The following is a 13,279-nucleotide window of genomic DNA, read 5'->3' as shown; positions in this document are numbered from 1 at the left end:
GATTGGTAAGCCATGGAATACATGGTAAAACATAGATTAATAGAAATGGGTTAATTTAAGATATAAGAGCTACCTAGCAAGAGGCCTGCCATAGACCCTATACAGTTTCTAAATAATGGTAAGGCTCTGAGTGATTATCTCATAAGCAGCTGACTGACTACAGGGCCCAGCAGGACAGGACTGGAGAAACCTTCTGGCTACAAATTTCCACTAAAGAAGTATAATATGTATATCCTTTGATACATAGTATTCTTTTTTTACCCTGATACACTTGCAAAAATGCCCAAAGGCATAAAAGTGGATGGCCTATAAAAATGTCTAACAATGCTAAACTGGGGCTGCCCAAAGTCATCATTAGGAAGTTATGAAATGAAAGTCACATGATAGAATATAATGCTTTACTATCTTACTATCACATGACTCAGTAAATTAACCGAGTTAATATTTGCAAAGGACAAAGAATAGTGCTAGCATAAATATATTTTCCAAACAAAATATAATAATTAAAGGTGCTTCTTAAATGGAATACATTCTAGCCGGGCGGTGGTGGCGCACGCCTTTAATCCCAGCACTCGGGAGGCAGAGCCAGGCTTATCTTTGTGAGTTCGAGGCCAGCCTGGTCTCCAAAGTGAGTTCCAGGAAAGGCGCAAAGCTACACAGAGAAACCCTGTCTTGAAAAACAAAAACAAAAACAAAAAAGAAAAGGGAGTGCATTCTATCTGCAAATATCAATATATGATTGTGCCTACTAGGAAATGGACAGCTGCTGAAAATGTATAATAGAAAATAAAAAATACAAAACTAGGCCAAAGGTGCACACCTTCGATCCCAGCAGGCAGAGGCAGGCAGATCTCTGAGCTCAAGGCCAGCCTGGTCTACAGAGTTAGTTCCAGGACAGCCAGGGCTACAGAGAAACCCTGTCTTGAAAAACCAAAATAAGTAAATAAATTAGATTAAAAAAATAAAATAAAACCTATAACCAGGCATGATGGTACATGCCTTTAATACCAGTACTTGGGAGGCAGAGGTAGGTGGATCTTCATGGGAGGCCAGACTGTTCTATGTAGTAGAGTTCCAGACTAGCCAGGGCTACAGAGTGAGACACTCTCAATAAGTAAGTAAGTAAGTAATAAGTAAGTAAGTAAGTAAATAGATAAATAAATAACAATATGAACAGTAAGATGTGTACAAAATCAAAACAATTGTCTCCCAAAGCAGCTCTTTCCTATAATCTTAGACAGGCAAAAGTCCTGCAGCCACCCCCTCACACCCACACTTGCTCTTTCCTTCCCTCCCTCCCTCCTTCCTTCCACACCACAATTCCAACTGTTATATCAAACTGAAATATTTCTCACAAACTCGTAAGTTGTGGACTTGGTCCCAAGCTGGTGGTTCTATTTTGGGAGACGGTGGAAATAGTAAGAAGGGGCCTAGTTGGAGGAGGTAGGTTACTGGGCCATGACTTTGAAGGTTACATCTGGTCCCCACTCCTTCCAATCATCTCTGCTTCCTGTCATATCCTCCCGACCCAAAGCATTCAAATCTCTGATACCAAGAGCCAAAATATATCTTTCCTCCCTCAAGTTGTTCAAGCCAGGTATTTTGTTACAGCAGTGAAAAGACTTCAATGGCCAGGTGGTGATGGCGCACTCCTTTAATCCCAGCACTCGGGAGGCAGAGCCAGGCAGATATCTGTGAGTTCGAGGCCAGCCTGGTCTACAGAGTTCCAGGAGAGGTGCAAAGCTACACAGAGAAACCCTGTCTCAAAAAAACAAAGAAAAGACAAGACTTCAATGTATCTCATTTTCAAAATAAATCTAAACCAGTCATGGTGGTGGTGGCTTTAATCTCAGAGGCAAGAGGATTTCTGTGAGTTCAAGGCAGCCTGGTCTACATAGTGAGTTCCACGGTAGTGAGAACTACATGGTAAGATCCTGTCTCAAAACCAATAATAACAAAAAATAATAAATAAATCTAGAATCTGACTTTTTTCCCATCTCTGCCATCAAATCTTATTCTAGCATATCACCTAACACTTGTACTATCACAATTATCACCTGACTAGTGTTTCTTCTTAGCTTTTGTTCTATATTCTCAAAATAGTAGCCTGGGTAGAACACCATGCTCAAAATTCTTCAATGATCCAGGCAGTGGTGACACACACCTTTAATCTCAACACTCAGAGGCAGAGGCAGGTGGATCTCTGTGAGTTCGAGGCCAACCTGGGCTACAGAGCAAGTTCCAGGACAGCCAGAGCTACACACAGGAACCCTGTCTCAAAAAAACCAAAAACCAAAAACCAAAAAAACAAAAACTTCGATGATTCTTGTTTTGTTTAAAATAGGGAAACACTCTTAAAATAGTCCACAGATTTTACAGATCTAATGTGTCAAGTCAAACCACCCTTCATTCCCAAACCCCATGGAGAACCCCAGATGTCTTGTTAAGGACTAAACTGTACCTTCATTTCCAAAACGCACAGACGGAGGCCCTAACTCCCAATGCAGTCAACTGTGTTCTTGGCTGTTAATTGCATTCTTAAAGACACTGACCCAACAGGACTGGTACCCTTCTAAGACAGAACACTAGAGTTCTCTCTACAGACACACAGCAATGGCCATTTGGGCATGCAGAGAAAAGATGACTTCCTGCAAGCCAAACAGAAGTGCTTCCGAAAAGAAAAAAAATAAAAAAGCTACCTGGTTATAGCTTGATCTTGACCCCTAACTTCCAGATTGTGACAAATAATATTTATATTTGTGTTTTATTTTAGTAGCTTTCATAAACTAAAACAACTAAATATGGTAAGTATACTTTAGAAATGCTTAGATATGCATAGTACTTTAATACCAGTACTTGGAAGGCAGAGGTAGGTGGCCAAGACTTGGCCAAGTTACAGAGCCTATAGCTTACAGAAACAGGTCCTGACTAATTTTTTATTAGCTTGCTAATCAACTTTGGTTTGCATGCTTTACTGAAATGTACCCCTTTGCAAGACTGTTGGGAACTAGCTATTGCACCCCATATAGGATTAATTTCCATGTTCCCAATATTTATTTGAATTAATATTGATCATCATTAGGGTGATCCTTAAATATTCCTTAAAGGTCTTTTTTTTTTTTTTTTTTTTTTTTGGTTTTTCAAGACAGGGTTTCTCTGTGTAGTTTTGGTGCCTGTCCTAGATCTCGCTCTGTAGACCAGGCTGGCCTCAAACTCACAGAGATCCGTCTGGCCCTGCCTCCTGAGTGCTGGGATTAAAGGCATGCGCCACCACTGCCTGGCTGTTTTGTTTTTCTTAAACATTTCAGATAGCTCCCATTCACAGTTTTCTAGCCATTATAATTATTTTCTGCTTCATTTATTTCCATGTGGCACCATTTTCTTATTTTTCCCTAAACAACATACAAATCTGAGTGAGATACCAAACACCTGTAACCCAGTGCTTAGAAAAGTGAGGCAAGACAGTTTGAAATCAGCCTGGCCTTATAGCAAAGAAACTCTGTTGACTGACTGATAGGTGGTAAGTAGACAGGTGGGTGAATGGATGGATATATTACATGAGATAGACAAATAGATACATACGCACATACAAGATAAATAAAAGGGAGTTACAGAATACAGACCACTTGTCCCTTATGTGCTAGTTTGTTTGTCTGTAGACAGGATCTTACTATATAGTCTTGGCTGTCCTGGAGCTCACTATATGTATTAGGTTTTTTGTTTTTTTTTTTGTTTTTTTTTTATGTTGTCTTTTGTTTCTTTTATTTGCTTTTAAGGCAGGGTCTTACCCCTGTGTAGCCCAGGCTGGCTTCAAAACTCACAGTAATCCTCCTCAGTATCTTGAGGATCAAGATTCTAAGTGTGCAAAACTGTATCTGGTGTTTCAGTGGACTTTTTAAAAATAGACATACAATTGAGCCCATCCCTTACCCCAACACAAACACAACTCTTCCTCTGTCACCATCCTAGGAAGAGTGGCACATTGTATCTGATCTTTGTGCTGTCTTCAGAGTTTGTTTTCTTTTCCAGAATATCATATAGTCAGTACATAGTATTTAAGTTATACCATACATACATTCATACATACAAGTCATACATACAGTACATAGCATTTTCTAATTATTTTTTTCACTTAGTATGTATTTGCAGTCACTCCCTAACTTTTTGTAGCTGAATAATATCCATTATATAGATTGCCATTATAGTTTATTTTTATCAGTTATTTTCATAAGAGCTAAATGTCCATTAAGTCAAAAGTTTTAATTCTCTTAATTAAAAATGTATACACTTTTAATACACTTTCAACTAGGTTGGGCATGATGGCACTTGGGAGACAAAGGCAGGAGAATCAGGAGTTCAAGGCCATCCTCAGCTACATATCAAGTTCAAGGCCTGCCTGTGTTAAGTTTGATTCTACCTCAAATAAACAAATGAAAAAAATCGTCTTCTCTTTCTCAAATAACCCACAGCAGGAAGAACACAGATGGTTGCTAAACTTTAAATACATTTAAATCATTCCCTAGGCGCAACACTAAACCAAAATCACCACTTAACAAAAGCTGCTGAGCTGAGGCAAAGGCCTCCTTTATTAACCTAAGTGGTTTCCTATTGCATAGCCCTACTCCCAGTTATGTATTCTCCCCTATGCCTAACCCATTATAAACCATCCACACCCAATCCTTCATTTCTGCTCTAGTCTTCAAAAACTTGTAAGATGTTATCAGAAACATTTAACTTTTCAAACTTTACATGAACAAGAAATAACATAGCAGGGCGGTGGTGGCGCATGCCTTTAATCCCAGCACTCGGGAGGCAGAGGCAGGTGGATCTCTGTGAGTTTAAGGCCATCCTGGGCTACCAAGTGAGTTCCAGGAAAGGGGCAAAGCTACACAGGGAAACCCTGTCTCAAAAAACAAACAAACAAACAAAAAAAAAAAAAAAAAAAAACCAAAAAAAAAAAAAAAAAACCATAACAAGTCACTATACAGTCATGTGTCAATGGATATATACTTTTAGAAATGCCCCACTATCCAATTTTATCACTGTGCAAACATGCAGGTACTCACATAAACTGACCTATGATGTCACAAGATGATAAAACTTCACAGGACTTCTGTGATAAATACAATCAGACTGAAACATTATTGTACCGTCTATAGCTATATAATTTTCATGGCTTGTATGCTACAGTAACCAAAGTTACGTTTAAAACGTACTTTAGCTTTTAAACATATATTAAAGTCTCCATAAAACCTTTTCTAGTTCATTAGAGCCATGCTTTAAGAGTAGTTATGTCTTTGTTACTGGGAGTACACCTCTGACACTAATTTTCTCCTTCCTAATGCCAACAAAAAAGTATCTAGACAGAAACAGTCGATAATTTTCTGTGTCTTTTGTATTCTTTATCTATACTATAATTAAATACCAATATTACCTTTTTAGGCACATATACTACAAATTATATAAATATCATAACATGATTACATAAGTACATTAATTATGTACTATATCCATATGCTCAGATAAGATAATGTACCAAGATTAATAATACAAATTCAGAAGCACTCACTCTTTTCTTAACATACAGTAACTCCATACAACATACTCAGTAAACAGATTACTCAAGGCCTGAGTAACAGTAAATGGTATAACCACTTCTGGAAAAGCCTTTTAACACAGGGAAAGCCATCTTTAGAGCCCTGAGTGCCACTATGGAACCAGTAAAGCAGAAAAAAAAAGTGGGGGAGGGAGGGAAAGTAGGAAGGAAAAACCCATCTGGGACAAGAGCTGTACACATCCCCCACAGCCTCCAGTACCATAAAATTAGCCAACACCTATACTGAATTACGTCTAAGATATAACATTTCTTGTTAATGACTGAACCCAAACTTTAAAAAGATCTCAGGAAAAACCTTAAACTCTTGTGATTATTATACTCATTAAGACTAGCTATATACAACCCAGCATTTGCTGGAAATAAAAAAGAATCTATTTATGATTATCTATTCCCAAACAACAGATAAGCAATCTGCCAGTTTTTAGCTACTAATTTTCTGGGGAGAAAAACAAAATAAAATCACTGGGTCTAAAAGGGAAAGGGGGAAGGAGCAAGAAATAGAACATTCAAAAAATAATCCAAAACTTCCCCTCCTAATAAAAGCTGATGGAAACACTTTAGCTCATTTTGAATGCTCTTTCTATCCGGCTTTCCAAAGAGCATGAGGATATGATTAAGGCAGGAAGAGCCACCTGCTCTGCCGGCTCAAAATCAGAGCTTACCTCCTCAGATTGGTGGCCTTTGCCAAGTTTGGAACACCTTCCATCTCTGTTGTCTTCTGCCCCATCAGACTGCTGATAGGCCTATGGGGGGAAGAAAGAGAAACAGACCTGCTAGAATGCCACATCCGACTATTAAATGCCTTCTCAAAAGGAAGCATTAGTTCTTACTGTTCATGAAGGCAGATAATCCAATTGTTAACTGGACCTCAAAGGATTAACATTGCCTTTCAGAGATTCTCCTTCAACAATTTAGCATCACAAGTCCAAAAAGTAAACAAGAACTAAGTGCTGACTTAAAAGAGCAAACAACTCAGACAACACATCAAAAGTGACAGAAACCTGTCCTTGACCAAGCTTTCACCACATCTGTCACAAAATTTTCAGAAAGATATTTCATGTCATTAATCAAAAACAAAATTTTCAATGATATTTTTAAACTCTCATGAATCAATGATCCTTAAAACAGAAATGTGATAACCTCAAAAACTTCCAGTGTTAAGAACTTCTAACAATCTATGTCACTGCCTTCAAGATGTCTCCCATGCCACAACAGAATCTGGCTTCTCTCTAACCTACAGCACATATACCTGTGTTACCGTCCACATGATCACAAAATACTTCCTCATAATGTATCAAAACCAACAAAATTACTTCCTTAAATTTAATCTTCTGATATTATAGAAAGACAGCTTGGTATCTGCCCTACCCATTCATCCCTTTATATATTTGAGGGGAAAAATCAATTAATTCATTTTTCTGTTCTCTGAATTAAATGACCAGAAATCCTTTGATCTTTATTCATAAAAATCAAATCTGATACCTTTATTATATTAACTATAAATTACACTTTCAATATTCTCAATAGAAAACACTACACTATAAAGGTGAGAGCCCAAACACAGACAATAAAACATAAACCAGAGCAGAAGACAGTGGTACCAAATGATGCAGGAGTAATAACTATTATCATCTGCACAGATGCTACTATACTGATTTTCTGTTTTGCCTTTTGAATACAGGATTTTTTTTAAAAGCCCTCAAAGTTTACCAAATACACAGATTTCCAAACACAAAAGAACTAGACTCAAATTAACATGAATTAAAAAATAACCTTCTGCACAATTAATTCCAATTTCTTTTTTTCAACTAGGAAATATAAATCTGAAACTCCTAAAGTTACCTTTTTAAAAAGCACACACTTTCAACAAAACCACAAATCATCAGTTATCTAACTTTACCACTTTAAAAATTATGTAGAAGAGATTTTTTTTATTGACAAGATGAAACTAGAATGGGTAAAATGACTTATTACAGAATTAATCAACGTTTTCCGATTTTTTTCTTGCAGTGCTGGAGACTGAAGCTAGGGTCTTACACTAAGTGGACATTCTACTACCCAGCAATATTCCTTTCCTCTTTTCAGAATATTAATATTTACTGCAAAGCACGGCAAAGGAACTGACAACGGTTTCATCAGCCTGAAGGTTTAGGTTCCTCCAATATTAACACAGGCATGAAAACGGAACTACTAAACTTAAAACTATTTCTCTTCCTTCTGAGGTGTGAAACTTCTTAACTATCAATCATCTCATTAACAGCCCTCGGCTTGGAAGGTCTGTTTGGAGCCATGTATTCTTTTAAAACACACATGGTAATGACTATAGTAGTGTTACAGAGTCTCCAACTAATAAAGTGGCTATGGCTATGACAAAGAAATAAATATTTTCCTTCCAATAACAAAGTCTCCAGATGAAGGCTTAGAGCATCTACTACTAGACTAAGATCTTCATCAAAGTGGAAAGGTAAATGAATGTCTCAGTGAGGTACAGAAACGGTAGAGAGTTTAAAACAGGTTGTAATACATGGTTTTAGTCTTCAACACTTTCCATTTTCAAAAATAGATTTTTCAAGCCAAACATGGTGGGTGGCACATGCCTTTAATCCCAGCACTGGGGAGGCAGAAGTAGGCAAATCCCTGTGAGTTCAAAACTAACCTAGTCCATATAGTGAGATCCTGTCTCAAAAATAAAGCTGGAGAGATGATTTGCCAATTAAGAACACTGGCTGCTCTAACAAAGGATAGATACATGGTAGCTCACCGTCTGTAACTCCAGTTCCAGGAGATCTCATACCCTCTTCTGACCTCCTCTGGCACTAGGCACACAAGTGGTGTGTAGTCATACATGCAGACAAAACACCCACCAACTCAGAATTAAAATTTAAAAAACAAAACAAAACAAAAACAAAGGATTCTCACTCAAAAGAAGCAAGTTAGAGTTAGAAAAGAGTTTTCAGATAGCTTAAAAATCATTGTCATCTAAATGCTCGAAGCAATCATCAAAGCAATTAACACCATACCTTAGGGAAAGTAACCCAAACTCAGGAGCTGAGTCAAGAGCAATCAGTTCCAGAGCAAGCAGCCTAACAAGAAGTTCTGTATCCATTCTGAGTGCTAGTAAGTTGTTGACTAATGTCCCAAATCAGAAACTGTGATAGCATATAACTACCATGAAGTACTAAACATTTTCATAGTCATAGTCCTTGACCAGCTTCCTTAAATATATTCTAAGAAAACTGTAACAAGAGAGGAAATCTAGAGTGAAACAGTATTTACTACAACGTGCTTCATTTTATTAGGGGAGAAAAATGTCCATTTAAGCAGCCGAGGAAGCTTTGGGTTTTACTTGTTTGCTTTGACCCCGTAGCTCCCCAAGCAGTGAATTACACCCCTCCTGGCTCACAGTCTCACAGTCACCTTTACCTTGACCGCTGTCTTCATTTCTTTTTCTTTCTTTTGAAACAGGGCTTCACAGAGCCCAGGATGGCATTACCTTCTAGGTGTTCAAAGTATTCAGACGTTTAGAAAATTGACTAGGGGCCAGGGGAGATGGCTTGGTACCATAACAAGATTGTAACCACTGTGGAATGCGAGACATGCTGTAGTTCATACTTAACTATGCTTAAATGTTTATATTTGCTTGACTTGCTCAATATGTGGCTTGTAAGACAGAATAGTCATTAAGACAGAAATAATGAATGTAGAAGGTACTTTCTGATTAAAAAAAAAAAAAAAAAATACTGCCGCCAGGCGGTGGTGGTGCACGCCTTTAATCCCAGCACTCGGGAGGCAGAACCAGGTGGATCTCTGTGAGTTCAAGGCCAGCCTGGGCTACCAAGTGAGTTCTAGGAAAAAGGTGCAAAGCTACACAGAGAAACCCTGTCTCGAAAAACCAAAAAACCAAAAAACAAAAACAACCTGCCACACTATAAATGGCAAAGTTGATTTGCTGTCAAATTCCAAATTGGACTTCTTCAATTTCATATTTCTTACACACTATATATATATTTCAGATTCCTCTTGAAGGATCATGAGATGTTAATCAGCAGGAATATCACTGTTACTCTTGGAAAAGAATATAAAGCATTTTTCAAAATGCTTGCTTATGTAGGATAAATAAAGATATTTCAAGTTAGTTCAGTTTGAAAGAACAACCAGAAATCTCCAAACTCAAACATTACCACAAAATTGTGACAAAATTTTGAATAGACTCAGCTTTTCAACATAGCTATTATTGTATATTATCACTATCTGCAAGGTCCACACTATCAAAAGCTGTAAAGGGGCTGTTGAGATGGCTCAGCAACTGCTGAGGCCGAGCTGATGGCCTCATCTCAATTCCCAGGGCCACATGGTGGATGGACAGAGCCAGTTCCACAACTTTCCTCCGCTCACCACATATGCACTGTGGCACACATGCACACCCCTCTATCCAAATAACTGTGATAAGGAAAAAATTAAGCTATGAATACCCTTGAATTCAGTTCCTGTTTCTTTACCTTTTCTTGCTTTCATGTAGGAAAAAAAAAAAAAAAAAAAACTGCAACCAAAACTTCCCCTTTTAAAATAGGAAATGGTCTTCAGAGCAGAACTTGGAGTTCTAATGACTACTTTAAAAAGAATATATGCCTTGAAACACACCAACCAGGACTGACACACTCAGTAATTTACAATTAGAGACTTTCCATTGTACAGACAAAAACTCAGAAATTGAAGCCAATATGGTACTGCACACCTCTAATCTCAGCATTCAGGAGACTGAGGCTGGAGGGATAGAGAGTTTGAGGCCAGCATTGACTGCATCTCAAGACCTGTGTAAATAAATAAGACATAGTATGACAGTCTACAGAAATTTTCATCTCTTAAAAAGCTCTTATTCTTAGGCCTAGACTACCAAGGGTATAAAGCACTAATGATACTAATAATTAACTTTTGCCACCATCTTTTTAAAAATGAAGAGGCTTGGAGTTAGAGAGATGGCTCAGCAGATTAAGGTATGTGCTGTCAAGTCTGAGGATTCCTGGGATCCACGTGGCAGAAGGAGACACCAAATCCTGAAAGTTACCTCTGATTTCCACATGCCTGTCATGGCACATGGGCACAGACACACATATACACATACTTCAAGTGTTTTCAATTAAAGGGCTGAGCCAGTGAAATGGCACAGCTGGCAAGGTTCTTGTCACACACACCTGATAACCTGAGTTTGATCTCCAGCACCCACAGGTAGAAAGAGAACTGACTCCACAAAATTGTCCTCTGACCACACATGTGCAACAAACACACATTTCACTCACAGACACACACAGATATTCTTTTTTTTTTTTTTTTTTTTTTTTTTTTATTAAGGAGCTAAGAGTTGGGGAAACAGCTCAGTAAAGTGCTTGCTTTGCAAACTTGAATATGTGAGATCAATTCCCAGAACTCAGGTAAAATGCTGGGCATGAAGACATGCTTATAATTCCAGAACAGGGAGGCAATGTCTAGAGCAGGAAATGAGGTATTTTGATTCATTCAGGAAATTTGGGGGAGATAAAGCTAATAAAGCCTCCCCCCAAAAAAAGTCAAAATATTTTTGAAAAAGGAAAAACTGGGGGTTGGGGATTTAGCTCAGTGGTAGAGCGCTTGCCTAGCAAGGGCAAGGTCCTGGGTTCGGTCCTCAGCTCCAGAAAACAAAAAACAAAAAAACGGGGCAGGCATGGTGGTGCACTGCACACCTTTAATATCAGCACTCAGGAAGCAGAGGCAGGAGGATCTCTCAGTTTGAGGCCAACCTGGTCTACAAAACAAGTTCCAGGACTGCCAGGGCTGTTACACAGGGAAACCCTGTCGTGGGGGGCTGGGGGTGGGGACTGGGAGCTGAGAATATAGCTCAGTTGGTAGAATACTAGTCTATCATGCATAAACCACATAAACCAAGGTGGTGGCATACAGGCCTGTGACCCCAGCCCTCTAGAGTCAAGAGATCAGTGTCATCCTTGATTTCAGCCTACTCCTAGTCAACCTGGACTACACGTAAGACCCTGTGCTAAAATAACAAAAGATCAAAGGGGACAGGGGACAGACTGCCTTTTATTGCTGTGATACAAAGCAATTACCAAAAGCAACTTGGAAAGGGTTTATTGGTTTAGTCATCTCAATCACAGTCCATCACAAGGAGAAGTCGGGGTAGGAACTTGAGTCAGGAACAGAAGCAGAGACCGTAGAGGAATGCTGTTACTGACTTGCTCTCCAGGTTCACTAAGCCCACTTTCCTCCACAACCCAGGAGGACCCAGCAGGGGTGGCACCGCCCACACCAATCATTAATCAAGAAAATGCCCTACAGCCCTGCCTACAGGCCAATTTGATGATGGCATTTTTCTCACTTGAGGTTCTCTCTTCCCAGATGACTCTAGTTTGTATCAAACTGACTAAAAACTAACTAGCACACTTGACCCCTGGTCAACTTGACAGATATCACTATTGAATCATAACTTTTCCTTTCTTGTTTATCACCAAGATCTCATACTAATATCACAAATATAAACACAGTATAACTTTCAAAGTTCCAGTATTTAAAAAGCTGAAATACAGCCGGGCGGTGGTGGCGCACGCCTGTAATCCCAGCAGAACCAGGCGGATCTCTGTGATTTCGAGGCCAGCCTGGGCTACCAAGTGAGTTCCAGGAAAGGCGCAAAGCTACACAGAGAAACCCTGTCTCGAAAAACAAAAAACAAAAAACAAAAACAAAAACAAAATTGAAATATTAAAAGTTCAGACTAAAATATCCAATGTCTCTTAAAAGTTCAAAGTCTCTCAACTGTGGGCCCCTGTAAAATCAAAAATAAGTTATATCCTTCGTATTCCAAGAGGGAACAACCAGGGAACAAGCACAATTAAAGTAAACAAACAAAGTGAAATCAAGATTCAGCAGTCTAAATTAAATCCTGTAATGGGATGACTGGCATCTGGCATTCACTCACAATCTTCTGGGCTCCAAAGGGTTTGGGAAGATCCACTTCTCTGGCTTTGCTATCCTCAGCACACATAGCTTGTCTGGAAGGCTCAAACTGGCTCGATGCTACACCTGCCACTGTCCTTTAGTGGCTGTCCATCGACCTGGCATCTACAATATGCCAGGAGTCTCCACTACAGCTGAACACCTTCACTAACTGCCTCTCCTGGACTCTTTTCAGGGACTCCAACCTTGCCACATATAGTGCTAAGCCTCAGACTCTCTCTATGATCCCTTCAATCTTGAGGTTTTCTCTACAGCTGAGGCTGTACCTTCACCAATGGCCTCTTGTGGCCTCTATTCAGGGACTCCAACCCTGCCACACAGGGGTCCAGCCTCAGCTTCTCTCCATGATGCCTTCACACCTTCAAAATCATTATCAAATTCAGCTGCCAAACTGAGATGCAGCCTTGCCCCTATGGATCACAGCTTCTGTGTGCTGATCATGAGGAAATAAATACTTCCCAGAAGATTTCACCTCAGTGATGTTCATTTCTTGTTAGTCCCAGCAGGGTTTGCTATTGCTACAATTTCAATTGTGCCAGTAAAGCTAAGGTATAGTTTTCAGTGGTGCTAGTCTCGTTAGTCACGGCTGATTCTTGAGCCCCAGCTAAGCAGAAACCACAGATTCTTTGTTTTGCCAGACAGGGTTTCTCTGGTTGGCCT

The 13,279-nt window shown here is 39.2% G+C and overlaps 1 protein-coding gene across 11 annotated transcripts in view; it reads right to left on the bottom strand.

Annotated features, from left to right (window-relative positions):
* Spag9 (sperm associated antigen 9) overlaps positions 1-13,279 on the bottom strand; it is a 130,721-nt gene that overhangs the window by 89,068 nt on the left and 28,374 nt on the right. Inside the window, exon 1 of one of the 11 annotated variants that reach the window (XM_036197742.1) lies at positions 6,280-6,323. The exons of the other annotated variants lie outside the window; for them this stretch is intronic. The gene's annotated coding sequence lies outside the window, so the exon portion shown is untranslated. Of the gene's footprint in view, positions 1-6,279; positions 6,324-13,279 lie in introns of those variants that run through there. 11 annotated transcript variants of the gene reach the window in all.

This window comes from Onychomys torridus, chromosome 8, assembly GCF_903995425.1.
Source record: "Onychomys torridus chromosome 8, mOncTor1.1, whole genome shotgun sequence".
Taxonomy (NCBI): domain Eukaryota; kingdom Metazoa; phylum Chordata; class Mammalia; order Rodentia; family Cricetidae; genus Onychomys; species Onychomys torridus.
The sequence above is the reverse complement of the archived record's forward strand: the minus strand, read 5'-3'. Positions and strand labels throughout refer to the sequence as shown.